Genomic DNA, 15,964 nt, shown 5'->3' with positions numbered 1-15,964 from the left:
AAAATCCTGCCATGTTTTTCCAGCAGAACTCCCTTCATGTGTTTGATCCAGTCCAGATCCACTGCAGTCGACATATTTCCTCCCAGTCCTCTGCTGAGATTATTGCCTTCATTTCCTCTTTATGTATTCAGTATTCTCCTGTTTAGATAAAATCTAATTATATAACATTGTATAATTTGGAGATAATTCTGCTGTCTGATCCAGACTTAATTAGTGATAGGAATACATCCAGGAGACTTGAGTCACTTTCTTTCAGCCACTCTTTAAAATTTATATTAAAATAATGTCTGACCTGCAGGTATTTAAAGAAATCATCTTCTCTGAGTCCAGGATCCTTCTGTAAGGTTTCAAAACTCTGAAATTTTCCTTTGTGGGAAAATGAATAATAGGTAGTTAATCCTTTTGAGGTCCATAGTTTGAATCTGTCATCAGTTCTGTTGGTCCAAAATCTGAATCATAAGCAAACCACCTCATAATTTTAGATGAATCTCTGATTCTGCAGAGTTGAACCAATTCCTGCCAGGACTTCAGGAAGCTACCAGTTATGGAGTCTTCTGGTATCTGCTGCTCTTCCTGTAGTTTATAATCACTAAGTAGGGCTGTTATTGGGATTCATTTTATCCTGGAGCGTTCTACTTCCTTCCATGCTGCAGTACATGATGGAGATCACAGCAGACTGAAGGTCTCAGCTGAGCTGCATGGTGTAATATATTAATATTCCTATAAACAAGGAAGGCCCATTCCACCATTTTCTTTATTTAACTGCAGTTCTAAACTTAATTCTGGCCTTTTTACCCTTCCATAGATACCTGGCTATTAATCGATCCCATTCTAAAAATTGTTCAGATAGACATTGAAATAAATCCATCAACTGTGGGAGGATTTTCATCCTGATGGATTCTATCCGGGAGCTTAAACTTAAAAGGGAATAACATTCCATCTATGTAGATCTGATTTATTTTCAAATTTAGTGGCCCTAATTTATATCAATAGTTCTGAGACTCTCAAATACTTGATAGACTCTGCCCCCCAGTTCCAGTTGTACTTTGTTTTAATAGAAGACGGTGGATCATAATAAATGTTAATACTTGAGTTTTATTTATATTAATTTTGTAGCCAGAAATCAAACTAAACTCTTCAAGTAACTTCATCAGTTTGGGGATTGTCTGTGTGGGCTGTATTATACTCATCAATAAATCGTCTGCAAATAAAGATAGTTCTGCTCCCCAGCTGTCATTATGACCCCCTTTATATCTGACCTTTGCCTGATCAGACAAAGGTCAGATATTTGCCTTGTTTATTGACTCATGTTCTCAATAAACAAGGCAAAGAGGAGCGGCGACGCTCAACATCTCTGTCTGGTTCCTCTTTCCAAAGTGAATGAATTGGTCAAATCTCCATTCATTTTAATTCTAGCCGTTGGATTAGTATATAACGATTTAAATGTGTCAATTATCGCTGCATGAAATCCAAATTTTGCGAGTACTTTATATAAAAAGGCCCACCCACTGAGTCGAAAGCTTTCTCAGCATCTAAATTAATATCAGTGTCTCTAGTTTTGCTGAGTGACTTCTCTCATAATGTGTAATGTTTTCCTAATGTTGTCTTGGGTCTGTCTTTGTCTAACAAAGCCAGTCTGGTCTTTATGTATTAAATAAGGTATTATAACTTCTATTCTTTTGGATAATATGGAGGTGAAGAGTTTATAATCATTATTAGCAGACTTATTGGACGATAACTCCCACATTCCAATTTCTCTTCCTTGGGTCTGACTGAGATTATTTCCTCTCACCATGAATCGTTTTATTTTCTGGGACCCAGTTAAATATTTTCTGTAATGTTGGAATTAATTAGCTGATCTTGCATAATTTTATACCATTCTGTGGTAAATCCATCTGTCCCTGCAGACTTTCCCTTTTTAGTTCTCTTGATTGCTGATTGAATTTCCTCTTTGTAATTTTAGATATTAATTTATTATTTTGTTCATCAATGATCTTTGAAGATTAATCATTTCCAGGAAGGCATCGATCTGGTTGTTGCTGCTTGTCTGTGGTTGGGAATATAGTGTTTTATAATATTTTTGAAAGCCGTTTTGATTCTCTCTGGATTAGTTTCTATTTCCTCTGTTACATTATTTCTTATTTTATGTATTGTTCTGCAGGCCTGTTGTTTTCTTAACCTATAAGATAAAAGTTTCAGGGATTTCCCACCTGCTTCATAGAACTGCTGTTTTATGAAAATAATCTTATTTGTATTTCCTGAGTATTAATTTGTTCTATTTCTTTTTTTAATTTTATAATCTTATGTTTGGTGCTTCTATATTTGGGAGACTTTGCATGTTCTCTCTGTTGTTTTTCAAATCCTCGTTTAATTCCTGGAGTTTTTTTCCTCTAATTCTCTTTTCAAATGAGGTTATGGATATAATTATTTATAACCTTTAACCGCCGCCACGCTCCATCATAATCAAGTTCCTGAGCTTTAAAACTAAAGACATGATTCTCCACAAAGCCTGGCAGAGGAAGGGCTTTACAGGAAATCACATAAACCTGGATAACGATTATCCGCCTCTCATACTGAAGAGACGAAGGGAATATGCAGAAATCCACAAAGTATTGAAGAAACATAACATCCACTTCCAGACCTCTTCCCCTCGTTAGATACCAGGACGGATCCAAAACCTAGGATAAGGTGGAGGAAGCATGGTGAGTTGGCAGAACTGTGCAGTTAGCCTCTTCATCCTCACGGTCCATACATGGGACACTGAAGATCAGATGAAGCAGGTTTTGTAGAATATCCTGTTGTTTTCAGATTCTGGGGTAAAAACATCCTGGTCCTCCTCTCACTTCCAGGGGAGGCATAGTGTCTCCTCAGTCTTCGGGCCGTAGGGATAATGGTCATCAATGTCCAAAAAAAAAGTCTTTCCTCAGTGAGGCTGATGGTTGGTAAGGAGGAAGAGCTGGATAGCGTCTAGCGATGCCAGGTGGACCTGTTGGTGCCGCTGGAAGCAAGCTCATCGCAGCAGGTTTACATGTTGGGAAGAGAGAAAAACAGTCATTAGTTTTATTATTTTTCTTATCTTGTTCAGCTGATTTCTCATGTTCTTTTTCTTTCTTCAGCTTTCTGAACCATCTGAAATGTTGTACGTTTTTTTTTTTTTTCATTTCTGTTTCCAGACTCTGAGTGTATCTGTGTGTGCTTGCATTATTATAAATGGTTGAGTGAGATTTTTTTATTTTATTTTTTCAGCAGCTGTTGTTACTGTAGCAGTAAATTACTATCAAAAACTTGGGTTAAATTAACCCATGATTAGGAAATCCAAATTTATGCCATTGTGACAAATACTGAACACATAATTTCCCATTCTCTAATTGTAATTCTGCAAACCTCCTACAATTTAAAACGTTTATTTGAAACGTTTATTCCAATCCTCAGTCTAAATTAATAGACCTACAGAAATCAGTCTAAATTAATAGACCTAGGGGAACTCAGTCTGAATCGACAGACCTACAGGACTCGGTCTAAAATTGACAGACCTACAACTCAGTCTAAATAAATAGACCTACAAACCTTAAGATGTTTTGCAGCCCCTCTCAGCTCTTTTTATCCTGTCGTGGCTGATCCAACCCGGTGGAGCACCAGAAGAGTCCTCTTTTTCTCAGACAGACCTGCCAGCGGTTTGGAGGAAAACCAGTTTGAAGGTTTGGTGATCAGCCCTCTCCTGAGGTCCACCGACTTGGATGAACCAGCGAAGGTTCCCGGCCAATGCACCAAATTGTGAAGTGCACAATTCAGAGACTGAGGTCCAGACAAAAGTCAGGGAGCAAAAACAATCTTTAATACATCTGCAGACGGAGAGCAAGAAATCCACTGCATTAGGCACAAATTAGGATCTGCTCTGAGGAACCCAGAGTTGCATAGTTACTTTATTCATCTCTCTCTACTACCGAGGCGGAGACTCAATCTTCTAAGACCAAACCAAAGAGACAAAGGAAAACATACGAAACCTTGTATGCTCATTCACTGTAATGTCTATGGGAGGTGAAAACTAAACACTCTATCTCCATGCAGGGAAGGCCACGGGAAAAACAGCAAGTTCCCAAATAACTGTCTGGGGAAGTTCAGCAACCTGGAAACTTACTGCACTAGACACATCTTGGTTCATTAGTTTGTACACCGTTTCCAGCTGCACAGAAAAACACCTTGACTGTGATTCAAAAAACATTACATTTATATGACACATAAAGGAACACAATTTAATATGAATAAAACTTTTTCACATCTACAACTATATAAACCACTGAGACCTTTAAGATCATCAGAATCAAACATATTAACTATTCAGAGTCAAAACTAAACTATTCCAACTCACTGGAATAAACTTTCTGCTCTTTATAAGTCTGATCTACGTTGAGTTTATTTAAAACAAGGTTAAAAACCTATTTACAGTGATCTATTCTTACATTTTTAATACTTTGTCTATTTTTAATCTGCTTGATCTTTTATTATTTACTATCTTCTTGTTTTATGTTGTTTTTAACTCTCTTGTAGAAACACTTTGAATTGTCTTTATGTTATATAAATCAAGTTTTCTTATTGACTTCCTGTGGACGGCAGCAGCTACAGCAGCAGAGAACTGAACCTCCATCATCCTGGAGTTTGATGGTAAAACTAGAAACATGGAGAGAAAAACAGCTGCTGAATTAATTTATAGTAAATAAATCAAACTGCAGATTATATTAAAGTTATTATTGAACAGATGAGGGAACATCGTGACTCCAGAGGTTCTGCTGTTGGTTCTGGTTCTGAACTGAATGAATAACAATAAACTGATAGAAATAATTGATCATTTATTGACTGAAACAAACTGACAGTCGATCCAGTTACATAAAAACCATCAGATTAAAGTTTCATGTTTTTATGAATGAAAAGATTTAAACTTTCAAAATAGTTTATATTAAATTTACATCAATAAAGAAAATGATTAAAGTGAAAAAACAGTTTGAAAATGAACATAAATCAGATAAACCATCAACCAATCAGCTTCAGCCAATCAGCTCTAACCAATCAGCTTCAGCCAATCAGCTGCACTCGTTCCCTTTGATCAGGAAGAAAGTTCCCACAGCGACTCCCAGCAGGCCGATGGTCAGACCGACTCCACAGAAGATGGCCGGACCGGAACCGGACTGAGGATTGTCCATCTCCACATCTGGAGACACAAGAAACATCTGGATGTTTAGATCAATCAGGATCAATCAGGTTCATCAATACATTAAAGGTTCCTGTTGATGCTGGTGGTCTAGTCAAAGTCTCCTCACCCCAGGTTGTGGTCTTTGGTTCTTTCAGGGCCAGATGCTCCACTGAACAGCTGTAAATGTCTCCCAGCTGAGGGACAAAGTGCAGCCTGGAGATCTGGTGAAGCTGTTGTCTTCGTTGGGAAAAGGAACGTTGATGCTGGTTCCTTCAGACACTGTCTCTCCATTTCTGGTCCAGGAGACGTTGACCGGAGGCGGATAGAAACCAGAGACGTGACAGACCAGGATGTTCTTCTCTCCCAGCTCCACATCGTCTCTGGGGTAAATAACCAGACCAGAGGGGGCATCTGGGGAGAAACCAGGGCAGAAAGCAGGAGAGAAAGCAGGAGAGAAAGCAGGGGTTAACTGGAGAAAACTGGACCAGGATCAGAACCTCTGATGGTGGATCAGTTTGATCAGAGTCTATATTGTTCAGAGAAACAGAACAACTGATGACCTGATGATCAATAAATGTATTTTTTATCTGTCAATTTTATATTTTGTGCATTTAATATTTTGCAGTCTAATTAATATTGAACAAGTAGAATCAATCCAGATTTCATCATGAATCAAGCAGATGAACATTTCACTGATCGAACAATGAAATAAATCAACTCCACTAAAGTTATGAGGCTTCAGCTGCTGGTGACTGAATCATCATCACTTCCTGCTCTCAACTTCCTGTTGTCCTGAATCTCAAGGATAAATCTGCACTAAAGTTCAAACTGGACCTAAAAAGTCCAACCCAAACCGAGTCCATAGAGTTTGAGCCCGGTCCAACCCGACTCATTTTAATTAAGCAGCTCCACTTGAATAAGCAGAACAACTTCTGTCAGCTTTCATTAACATTTTGCTGCTTTAGTTCATCTTTTGTTTTAACTCAGGATCAATCAAGTGCAGATCTGATTATTGATTGAAAGAATTTTATCTCCACAGCAGGTCAGGATGGAGCTTAGAGGGCATTTGTTGTGCTGCACAATGTTTGTTCCAGTCTAATCAACTCATTACTTTATTATTTTATAAAGATAAACTCCATTTCAATCATAGATTATTAAAACAACATAAAGTTCTCTAAAGCATTCTGGGTAATTGTTGCTGTGACCTGCATTTAAGAAGCAGGTTATTAACATAATGCATCTGAAATCATGATCTATAACCAGAACTTTTAATGTTTAGAATGGAGTTATGAGAATTAAACAACTTTTACACAATATTCTTATATATATATATATATATATATATATATATATTTATATATATATATATATATATATATATATATATATATATATATATAGAGAGAGAGAGAGAGAGAGAGAGAGAAAGTGTCAGATTCCTCTGATTAAATGTTTACAGCTGAAAATAATAAATAGTCTTTTTCTTTTTTAACCCTTTGAGAGCTGAACTTTGTTGCTCATGTTACTGAATTTGGAAAGTGAGACTGAGTTATTAGTGAGGAGCTAAAGGTTAGTTGTTAATGTAAAAATATCATTTTTATTTATCTTGTAGATCAACTATTGCACTGATGCAGAGAATCATTCAAGAAGAATAAAACTTTAGATTTGATCTTTTCTTTTCTTTGATTTTTCAAACTGCTGTAATGAGTTGAAATCTGATGATTAGCATTTTATGAAATGTTTTTTATTTAAGGTTTTAGAAAAAGGCAAAATATAACAATGGTTATATAATATTACAACTTAATATTTGTGCATCTTAAATTGTTATTAAAAAGTGAATAATTTGGTTTCACAATATTTTATGAATATTTTATTGAAAGTTGTTACTAACAGAACCAGATTAATTCTCAGTCAAACTAATTAAATGTGTTTGACCAATAAATACATTTCAATGCCTCTAAATTAATTTTCTTCTCCTGGGACATTTAGCTGTTATGTAATAAATCTCACAGTTTGATTAAAAACTGAAACAATTTTGGAAACATTTTCTGGATTCTTTGTCCTAAAATTATAAACAGATACATAAATATACATGCATCAATATGGTTCGTGAACACATTAAAAATGTGACAATAGAAAAAGACAGATCAAATAGCAATTTGTGAATTTCTGCATTATAATCATTTATATTTATATTTATTTAGTCTCACATTAATTCTGTAATATATTTAGATTTGATATTTTGGGACATAAATACTTTAACTTACAAAGTTATAGTTGGTGAGTTAATTATAATAATTATTTAAAGGTGCTGAATATGGATCCATGTTGGGCATAAAGATCAAATGTTCATAATAATATAGAAAGGAGCCAGAAAGCAGATCTAGTTTTCATTCTGATAAATGTCATGATTTGCAGCAGGTTGAAAATCCACCATCCAGGCAGCAACAGCAAGGACTGAAGACAACAGACTGAACTTTCAACAAGAATCCAACAGAGAAACATGTGGGATTAAATACAGCAGAGAGAAACAAGAGGCAGCTGGAAACAATTGATGGAGACTCACTGAACCACAGAAACCTGAATTACACAGAAAAAAACAAAACCTCACAATAAAACACTGTAAGATACTTTAATTATTAATAAATATAGTAATGATAGTAGATAAATATAATAAAATCCTGCATAAAGTCTGATGCTTTATTTATCATCACATTAAATCTTAGACATGTTTCCTCACAGACTGGACTAATTTATTCAACTTATGATGTATTAATAATTAACAGATTATTATAGATCAAGAATAAAATAAATCATTTTAAATAATATTGATCTTTACCTTTTTCACTGGAATGCCCTTCATAGCTTTACGAATGATCCCAGGTTTGTTTTGCAGGTCTGTTGTTCACCCACAGCTTGTTCATAAGTTCCTTCCCTGTATCTAAAACTGCCAATGAAATCAGGTGGAGCATCGACTCCTTGTTTCTTCTTGAAGTCAGCGAACCATTTCTCTTCTCCATCCAGACCGTACATGTCCTCTCCATCAGAGTCTGAACATCCAACGATATTAATGTCCTCATGAAGAACTAGAGACACAGAGACACTGATCAACAACCAGAACCAGAACCAGAACCTGCAGAACCCACTGGACCCATCAGAACCAGTTTGGACCCTTTAGAACCAGTTTGGACCATCGAAACAGTCTGGACCTCAGAACCAGTCTGGACCCATCAGAACCAGTTTGGACCGGGTCAGAACCAGTCTGGACCATCAGAACCAGTCTGGACCATCAGAACCAGTCTGGACCCCATCAGAACCGGGTCAGAACCAGTGTAACTCACCATCAGCAGAGACCCAGAGGACCCCGCAGAGGAAGAGGAGCAGCTTCATCTTCATCATGTGTGAGACTCAGAGACTCTGAGAGAAACTGAAGCTGCTGCTGGAACCAAACGCTGGCAGCAGCAATCAGAGGGCAGCAGGGCTCTGACGTCACCAGTAGCCAGGTAGAGGAAGGCTGGAGCTGAGAGCTGCTGGAGAGACCAGGAACTGGTTCTGGAGGAAACCAGTAGAACCAGCAGAACCAACTGATGGTTCTGTATTAATAAACTTTGATTCTATGAATTATTAAATGTATTAAATCCAGTTCTGATCCAGTTCTGATCTGGTTCTGAACAGAATCAGCTTGTTCTGTCAGTAGATCCATTGTCCAGTAAATTAGTTTTTATTTAGTTTGTCAATATAGAACCAGAACCAGGTGAGGAAGAACCAGAACCAGAACCAGAACAGATCCAGTTTCTCTGATCTCTGATCTCCAGCTTGAGTCTCTTCTACCTGGCAACCAGTGAGTCAGAGGTCATGTGACTCTGTTCTGGTTTTTACAGCAGTTCCCATCAGAACCAGTTAGTTCCTCTGACTGGGAGACACAGAGAGACACAGAGAGACAGAGAGACACAGAGAGACACAGAGACACAGAGAGACACAGAGAGACAGAGAGACACACAGAGACATGGCTCCATCACTGCTCTGCTGGCTGCTGGTCATCATCACCGTCCACTCTGCAGGTACTATCAATAACTGATAATCACTGTTATTAGGATCAATACTCTGGTACAAACTGATAATCATGGATCAATACATCATTCTATAATTGATCAATAATAAGGGTTTAAATGAAATGTAGTCTGTCAAGCTTGAAGGATCAATGATCTGATCAATGCTGTAATCAATATTTATCAATACATTAACATTTATCAGCAGAGCAGGTAGGATCAGTAATCAATACTAATATCTGGATCAATATTCATTTTTAAATAGAATCACTGTCTGATAATCCAGGTTACATTCAGGCAAAATGTTCAATATTCTAATTATTGATCACTGATTAATACAGTGATCATAATTGCATCTCCAGACTACGAACTGATCAATCACACATTTTATAATCAGTTATTGGAATATTGATAACTGAGCAATGTGAACTCTCCATACCTGATCAATATTGACAGAACTGGTTGGATCAATAACTGATAACTGATCAGCTGTTAATGAATTAATTTATACAGATTTTTCAGTTGATAATCTTCAGTTGATCATTAAAACATAAATATTCTGATCACTATAATAATCAATAGTGTTGATAATCTGTAAATCAGGATCAATAATTCTGATCAATTTATGCTGTTTCATGTTACATCATTTCCTGTCCAGCTGGACCAATCAGGAAGCTGATCAATATGTTAATAATTGATAAATGTGTTTCTACTTTATAAAGCATCAATGAAATGATAATCAATAATGTTCTGATTGATCAATACTGAGGTTCTGTCTTGTTTCCAGGTGGATTTGAGCTTTGTTCTGTGGATCGTTGCATCTTTAACTCCACTGAGCTGAACGACATCGAGTTCATCCGCTCTAACTATTACGACAAGCTGGAGATCATGAGGTTCAGCAGCAGTTTGGGGAAATTTGTTGGATACACAGAATTTGAGTAAAGCAGGCAGAATACTTCAACAATATCCTTCATATATAGGAGACTGAAAGCTCAGAAGGAAACTGTCTGCCTAACAACATTGGTATCGACTACCAGGTCGCTCTGGATAAATCAGGTGAGTTTGATTTGATCATTTCCTCATTGATCCTCTGATCAATTCTGACTGATGATCAATAAACTGGATCAATCAGTCATCACTTATTGATTATTGATTAAATGACACATTCAACTCTGATGTCATCAAATAATCAATATTTATGTGATCATAGATCTGATCAGCTGATCTATTGAGATCCAATCACTGCTGATCAGGTTATTGATAAACTATTTACTATTAGAGTTAATCAATATGAAACATTTTACAGTAATAAATTCATCAATATTAATCTATAGAAACATTTTATTTCTATCTGGAAAAAAACAAAAAAAATAAAATAATTTTCTATTAATTGACCATAAATATAAAATCATTATAGAAATTAAATACAGAAGTTTTCATCTAGTTATAGATGAACTCAGTATATAACATCCAAATCTATTATTATTGATTATCTGTGATTATCTATAATAATAACTTTAATTAATCTGAATTCCGGTCTGTTTATGATTATTGAATAATTATAACTATATAAACCTGATAGAATCTTTTTGGATCAATAACCGAATAAACTTTCATTTCCTCCAGTTCTCCCAGCAGCTGCTGCTCTGGTTAAACTGGTTTATCATCATAATCAATGATCATATTGATATAATAACAGAAATAATTCCTGTTACATTCAGGCATCATGTCTGGATTATCCATCCATCATCTTCTGACCTTTGACCCCAGTGGGGTCAGTACGTTCTACCTCTCAGCAAAGTTCTGGGTGAGAGGCAGGTCACCTGGACAGGTCACCAGTCTGTCACATGTATGGATTCCTAATTAATAATGAACCAATAACCTGTTATTGATCTCCCAGTCCCTCCCACCGTCAAGCTTCACTCCAGGTCGCCCTCTGGTGGCCACCATCCCTCCATGCTGGTCTGCAGAGTTTATGATTTCTATCCTAAAACCATCAAAGTTCGTTGGCTGAGAGACGGACAGGAAGTGACATCAGACGTTACGACCACTGACGAGATGGAGGACGGAGACTGGTACTACCAGGTCCACTCTACGCTGGAGTACACGCCCAGGTGGGTCAGAACCAGAACCAGAACCAATAGAACCATTAAAACCACTGGGACAATTAGAACCAGAACCAGTAGAACCATTAGAATCATTAGAACCAGAACCACTGGTACTACCAGGTCCACTCTACTCTGGAGTACACACCCAGGTGGGTCAGAACCAGTAGAACCATTAAAACCAGTAGAGGCGTAACTAGAACGAGTAGAACCAGAACCATTGGAACCAGAACCACTGGTACTACCAGGTCCACTCTACACTGGAGTACACACCCAGCTAGAGTGTGTACTCAGAACCAGTAGAACCATTAAAACCATTAGAACCAGAACTGGAGTACACACCTTGGTGTCATAATCAGAACCTCTCAAGTGTAACCCATTTGCCTCCTGGTTCTGACCCAGTTCTGTTGGTTCTGACCCGGTTCTGTTGGTTCTGACCCGGTTCTGTTGGTTCTGACCCGGTTCTGTTGGTGTCTCTCTCTTCAGGTCTGGAGAGCAGATCTCCTGCAGGGTGGAACATGTCAGCCTGAAGGAACCTCTGATCACCGACTGGGGTAAGAAGGACTGGAGACACCTGGAGGAGACACCTGCTGTCTCACCTGTCCCCCATGTCTCTACATGTCTCTACGTGTTACTACCTGTCTCACCTGTCCCCCTCCTGTCTCCATGTCCCTCCAGACCCGTCCATGCCGGAGTCAGAGAGGAACAAACTGGCCATTGGAGCTTCAGGACTGATCCTGGGTCTGATTCTGTCTCTGGCTGGATTCATCTACTACAAGAGGAAGGTCAAAGGTCAGAACCAACCAGAACCGGAACATTTAGAACCAGTCCAAACTGGTCCCTCCCTCATTCATATTGGAGGTTAAAGGTCACAGTGATCTGGATCCTGTTTACCCCTTTATCCTGAGTCTGGAGCTTTAGACTGCAGTGCACTGCATTACCCACAATCCATTGCTGCATGTGATGTTTTGAGTTTAAAGGCAGATTATGGAAATGTTTTGTTTTTCCGTCTATATAGAAAATTAAAAAATATAATGATGAGGAACATTAGTAATAAAGAAGTTTAATGAACTGAGCAGAAAAAGAAGAAATAAAAATCACAAGGAAGATAAAACAAAATGTCACAAATGCAAAACAAATTTCAAAACTTGAATTAAGATATTAACATATTATAAAGACTGGGCTTTTGATTTAATTTAAAAATTCTCTAAAATAAAATGATTTCACTTTAAAGTGGAGGCCAGAAGATTAAATAAATCCTAATATTTTTTTTATATTTAATCAACTTTTTTTTTTCTCAGACTGGAGAAACTGATGAATTTATTGTAACATTTTTGGTTTATAAAGTCAAAACATTCATAGTTTCTGTTAAAAACGACATTTTAGTTCCATCATTTTTATTTTTATTATTTTCTATGTTTGTCCTGAACTTGATCTCTTGATCAAGTTCAGGACAAAAGTTATACCAAACTAACTTTTATCTGCATAAAAAATAGACTGATAATTAATTATTAGAATGTTTTAATGTGTAATATCTTGGAATATAATGAAGTTCACAGATCAATATGTCACAAAAAAGTAGAATGACATTTGTTTTCAAAAGTAAAATACAGAAATAATTTGTTTCACTATTAAACATAATTATATGGAATTTTCTGTATTTAATGAATCAAACAAATTATCCAACAAAAACTTAGAGAAGCAGAAAAACAATCTAAACAGATTATTTTATTTTTAAATGTTCAGTTTTTATCAGCTTAATGCCTCAACGGAACAGTCGGCCATTTTGAATGTAACGTTACGACCCAGGACTGTTTCTGACCTCTGACCCCTGATGAGACTTTGACTGAGCCGCTCTTCACAGGCCGCTGAGCTTGGACTAGAACAGAACCTGAACAGAACCAGCAGAGAACTGGTTGAAATCCAGTTCAGATCCAGTACCAGGTTTCTGACCCGGTCCATTGTTTTCTTCCAGGTCGTATTCTGGTTCCGACCAGCTGAGCCCAAATGGAGGTTCTGGTTCCGGTTCGTCCTGCTTCCTGCTGAACTGGACCATCTGATCCAGAACCAGAACCAGAGGAGGTTCCAGTTCTCCATGTGGCCCGGTTCTGTGGGTCGGTTCTGGTTTCTGGTGGCCCGCTGCTTCTTATCTTCCTCTAATCATCTTCATCAATAATCAGATTTTAATCTTTGATGTTTGAACCTGAAATAAAATCAATAAACCATCAGAACCTCTACTGTCTTTATGAACTGGATCAGAACCAGCAGGCCCGGTTCTGATCCAGTGAAACCTGCAGTAACACTTTATACCTGATGGTGGCGCTGTGAGCGACCCAGACTGGATCAGAACCAGAACCTCTCTGGTCCCGTTTGGATCCTCTGAAGAAGAACCAGAGTTCAGACAGAACCGGGTTCTGAAGGCGGTTCTGCCCCCTGCTGGCTGAACCTGCAGCTGCAGCATCAACCGATGACCCGGTTCTGACCCGGTTCTATCAATGGGCTGAATCAGGACCAATGGATCCAGGTGAGTTAGATTTACCTGGATCCTCTGATTCTCATCTTGTTGGTTCTGTTCCGACCCGGTTCGGTTCTGCAGCCTTTTGGACCCGATCATGTTAATCAGCTGTGATAAAATCACCTTGTTGCTATGGTTACTCACCATAACAACCGTATCCATGTGAAGCTAAACTATAAATATTTAAAGAAACAATTCAGACAAAATAAAGTTTTAATAAATGAACAGAAAATCCAACATGTCGCCTCAGACGGCCTAGTCAAAGACCTGCAGCCTGACAGACCTGATGACATTCAGACACCTGTCCAGGTGTTTCTGTCTGACTGAGATCTGATATTAAACATTCAGGTGAACAGGTTCAGCAGGTGAACAGGTTCAGTAGGTGAACAGGTTCAGCAGGTGAACTGGTTCAGCAGGTGAACAGGTTCAGCAGGTGAACAGGTTCAGTAGGTGAACAGGTTCAGCAGGTGAACTGGTTCAGTAGGTGAACAGGTTCAGCAGGTGAACTGGTTCAGTAGGTGAACAGGTTCAACGTGAACAGGTTCAGCAGGTGAACAGGTTCAGTAGGTGAACAGGTTCAACAGGTGAACAGGTTCAGTAGGTGAACAGGTTCAACAGGTGAACAGGTTCAGTAGGTGAACAGGTTCAACAGGTGAACAGGTTCAGTAGGTGAACAGGTTCAACAGGTGAACAGGTTCAGTAGGTGAACAGGTTCAACAGGTGAACAGGTTCAGCAGGGAACAGGTTCAACAGGTGAACAGGTTCAGCAGGTGAACAGGTTCAACAGGTGAACAGGTTCAACAGGTGAACAGGTTCAGTAGGTGAACAGGTTCAACAGGTGAACAGGTTCAGCAGGTGAACAGGTTCAACAGGTGAACAGGTTCAACAGGTGAACAGGTTCAGTAGGTGAACAGGTTCAACAGGTGAACAGGTTCAACAGGTGAACAGGTTCAACAGGTGAACAGGTTCAGTAGGTGAACAGGTTCAACAGGTGAACAGGTTCAGCAGTGAACAGGTTCAACAGGTGAACAGGTTCAGTAGGTGAACTGGTTCAGCAGGTGAACAGGTTCAGTAGGTGAACAGGTTCAGTAGGTGAACAGGTTCAGCAGGTGAACAGGTTCAACAGGTGAACAGGTTCAACAGGTGAAACAGGTTCAGTAGGTGAACAGTTCAGTAGGTGAACTGGTTCAGCAGGTGAACTGGTTCAGTAGGTGAACAGGTTCAGTAGGTGAACGTTCAGCAGGTGAACTGGTTCAGCAGGTGAACAGGTTCAGTAGGTGAACAGGTCAGTAGGTGAACTGGTTCAGCAGGTGAACAGGTTCAGTAGGTGAACAGGTTCAGTAGGTGAACAGGTTCAGCAGGTGAACTGGTTCAACAGGTGAACAGGTTCAACAGGTGAACAGGTTCAGTAGGTGAACAGGTTCAACAGGTGAACAGGTTCAGCAGGTGAACAGGTTCAGTAGGTGAACAGGTTCAACAGGTGAACAGGTTCAGTAGGTGAACAGGTTCAGTAGGTGAACAGGTTCAGCAGGTGAACAGGTTCAGTAGGTGAACTGGTTCAGCAAGTGAACAGGTTCAGTAGGTGACAGGTTCAGTAGGTGAACAGGTTCAGCAGGTGAACTGGTTCAAACAGGTGAACAGGTTCAACAGGTGAACAGGTTCAGTAGGTGAACAGGTTCAACAGGTGAACAGGTTCAGCAGGTGAACAGGTTCAGTAGGTGAACAGGTTCAACAGGTGAACAGGTTCAGTAGGTGAACAGGTTCAACAGGTGAACAGGTTCAGTAGGTGAACAGGTCAACAGGTGAACAGGTTCAGTAGGGTGAACAGGTTCAACAGGTGAAAGGTTCAGTAGGTGAACAGGTTCACAGGTGAACAGGTTCAGCAGGTGAACAGGTTCAACAGGTGAACAGGTTCAGCAGGTGAACAGGTTCAACAGGTGAACAGGTTCAACAGGTGAACAGGTTCAGTAGGTGAACAGGTTCAACAGGTGAACAGGGTTCAGCAGGTGAACAGGTTCAACAGGTGAACAGGTTCAACAGTGAACAGGTTCAGTAGGTGAACAGGTTCAACAGGTGAACAGGTTCAACAGGTGAACAGGTTCAACAG

At 38.8% G+C, this 15,964-nt stretch overlaps 2 pseudogenes; one reads left to right on the top strand and one right to left on the bottom strand.

Annotated features, from left to right (window-relative positions):
• Window positions 1-4,827: 4,827 nt before the first annotated feature.
• On the bottom strand, window positions 4,828-8,596 carry LOC129376597 (H-2 class II histocompatibility antigen, A-U alpha chain-like; annotated as a pseudogene).
• Window positions 8,597-9,075: 479 nt separating this feature from the next.
• On the top strand, window positions 9,076-13,475 carry LOC129376572 (rano class II histocompatibility antigen, A beta chain-like; annotated as a pseudogene).
• Window positions 13,476-15,964: the final 2,489 nt, after the last annotated feature.

The sequence above is a fragment of the Poeciliopsis prolifica genome, unplaced genomic scaffold, assembly GCF_027474105.1.
Source record: "Poeciliopsis prolifica strain line A6 unplaced genomic scaffold, Auburn_PproV2 SCAFFOLD044, whole genome shotgun sequence".
In the NCBI taxonomy this organism is placed as follows: domain Eukaryota; kingdom Metazoa; phylum Chordata; class Actinopteri; order Cyprinodontiformes; family Poeciliidae; genus Poeciliopsis; species Poeciliopsis prolifica.
This window is presented reverse-complemented; position numbering and strand designations above follow the sequence as displayed.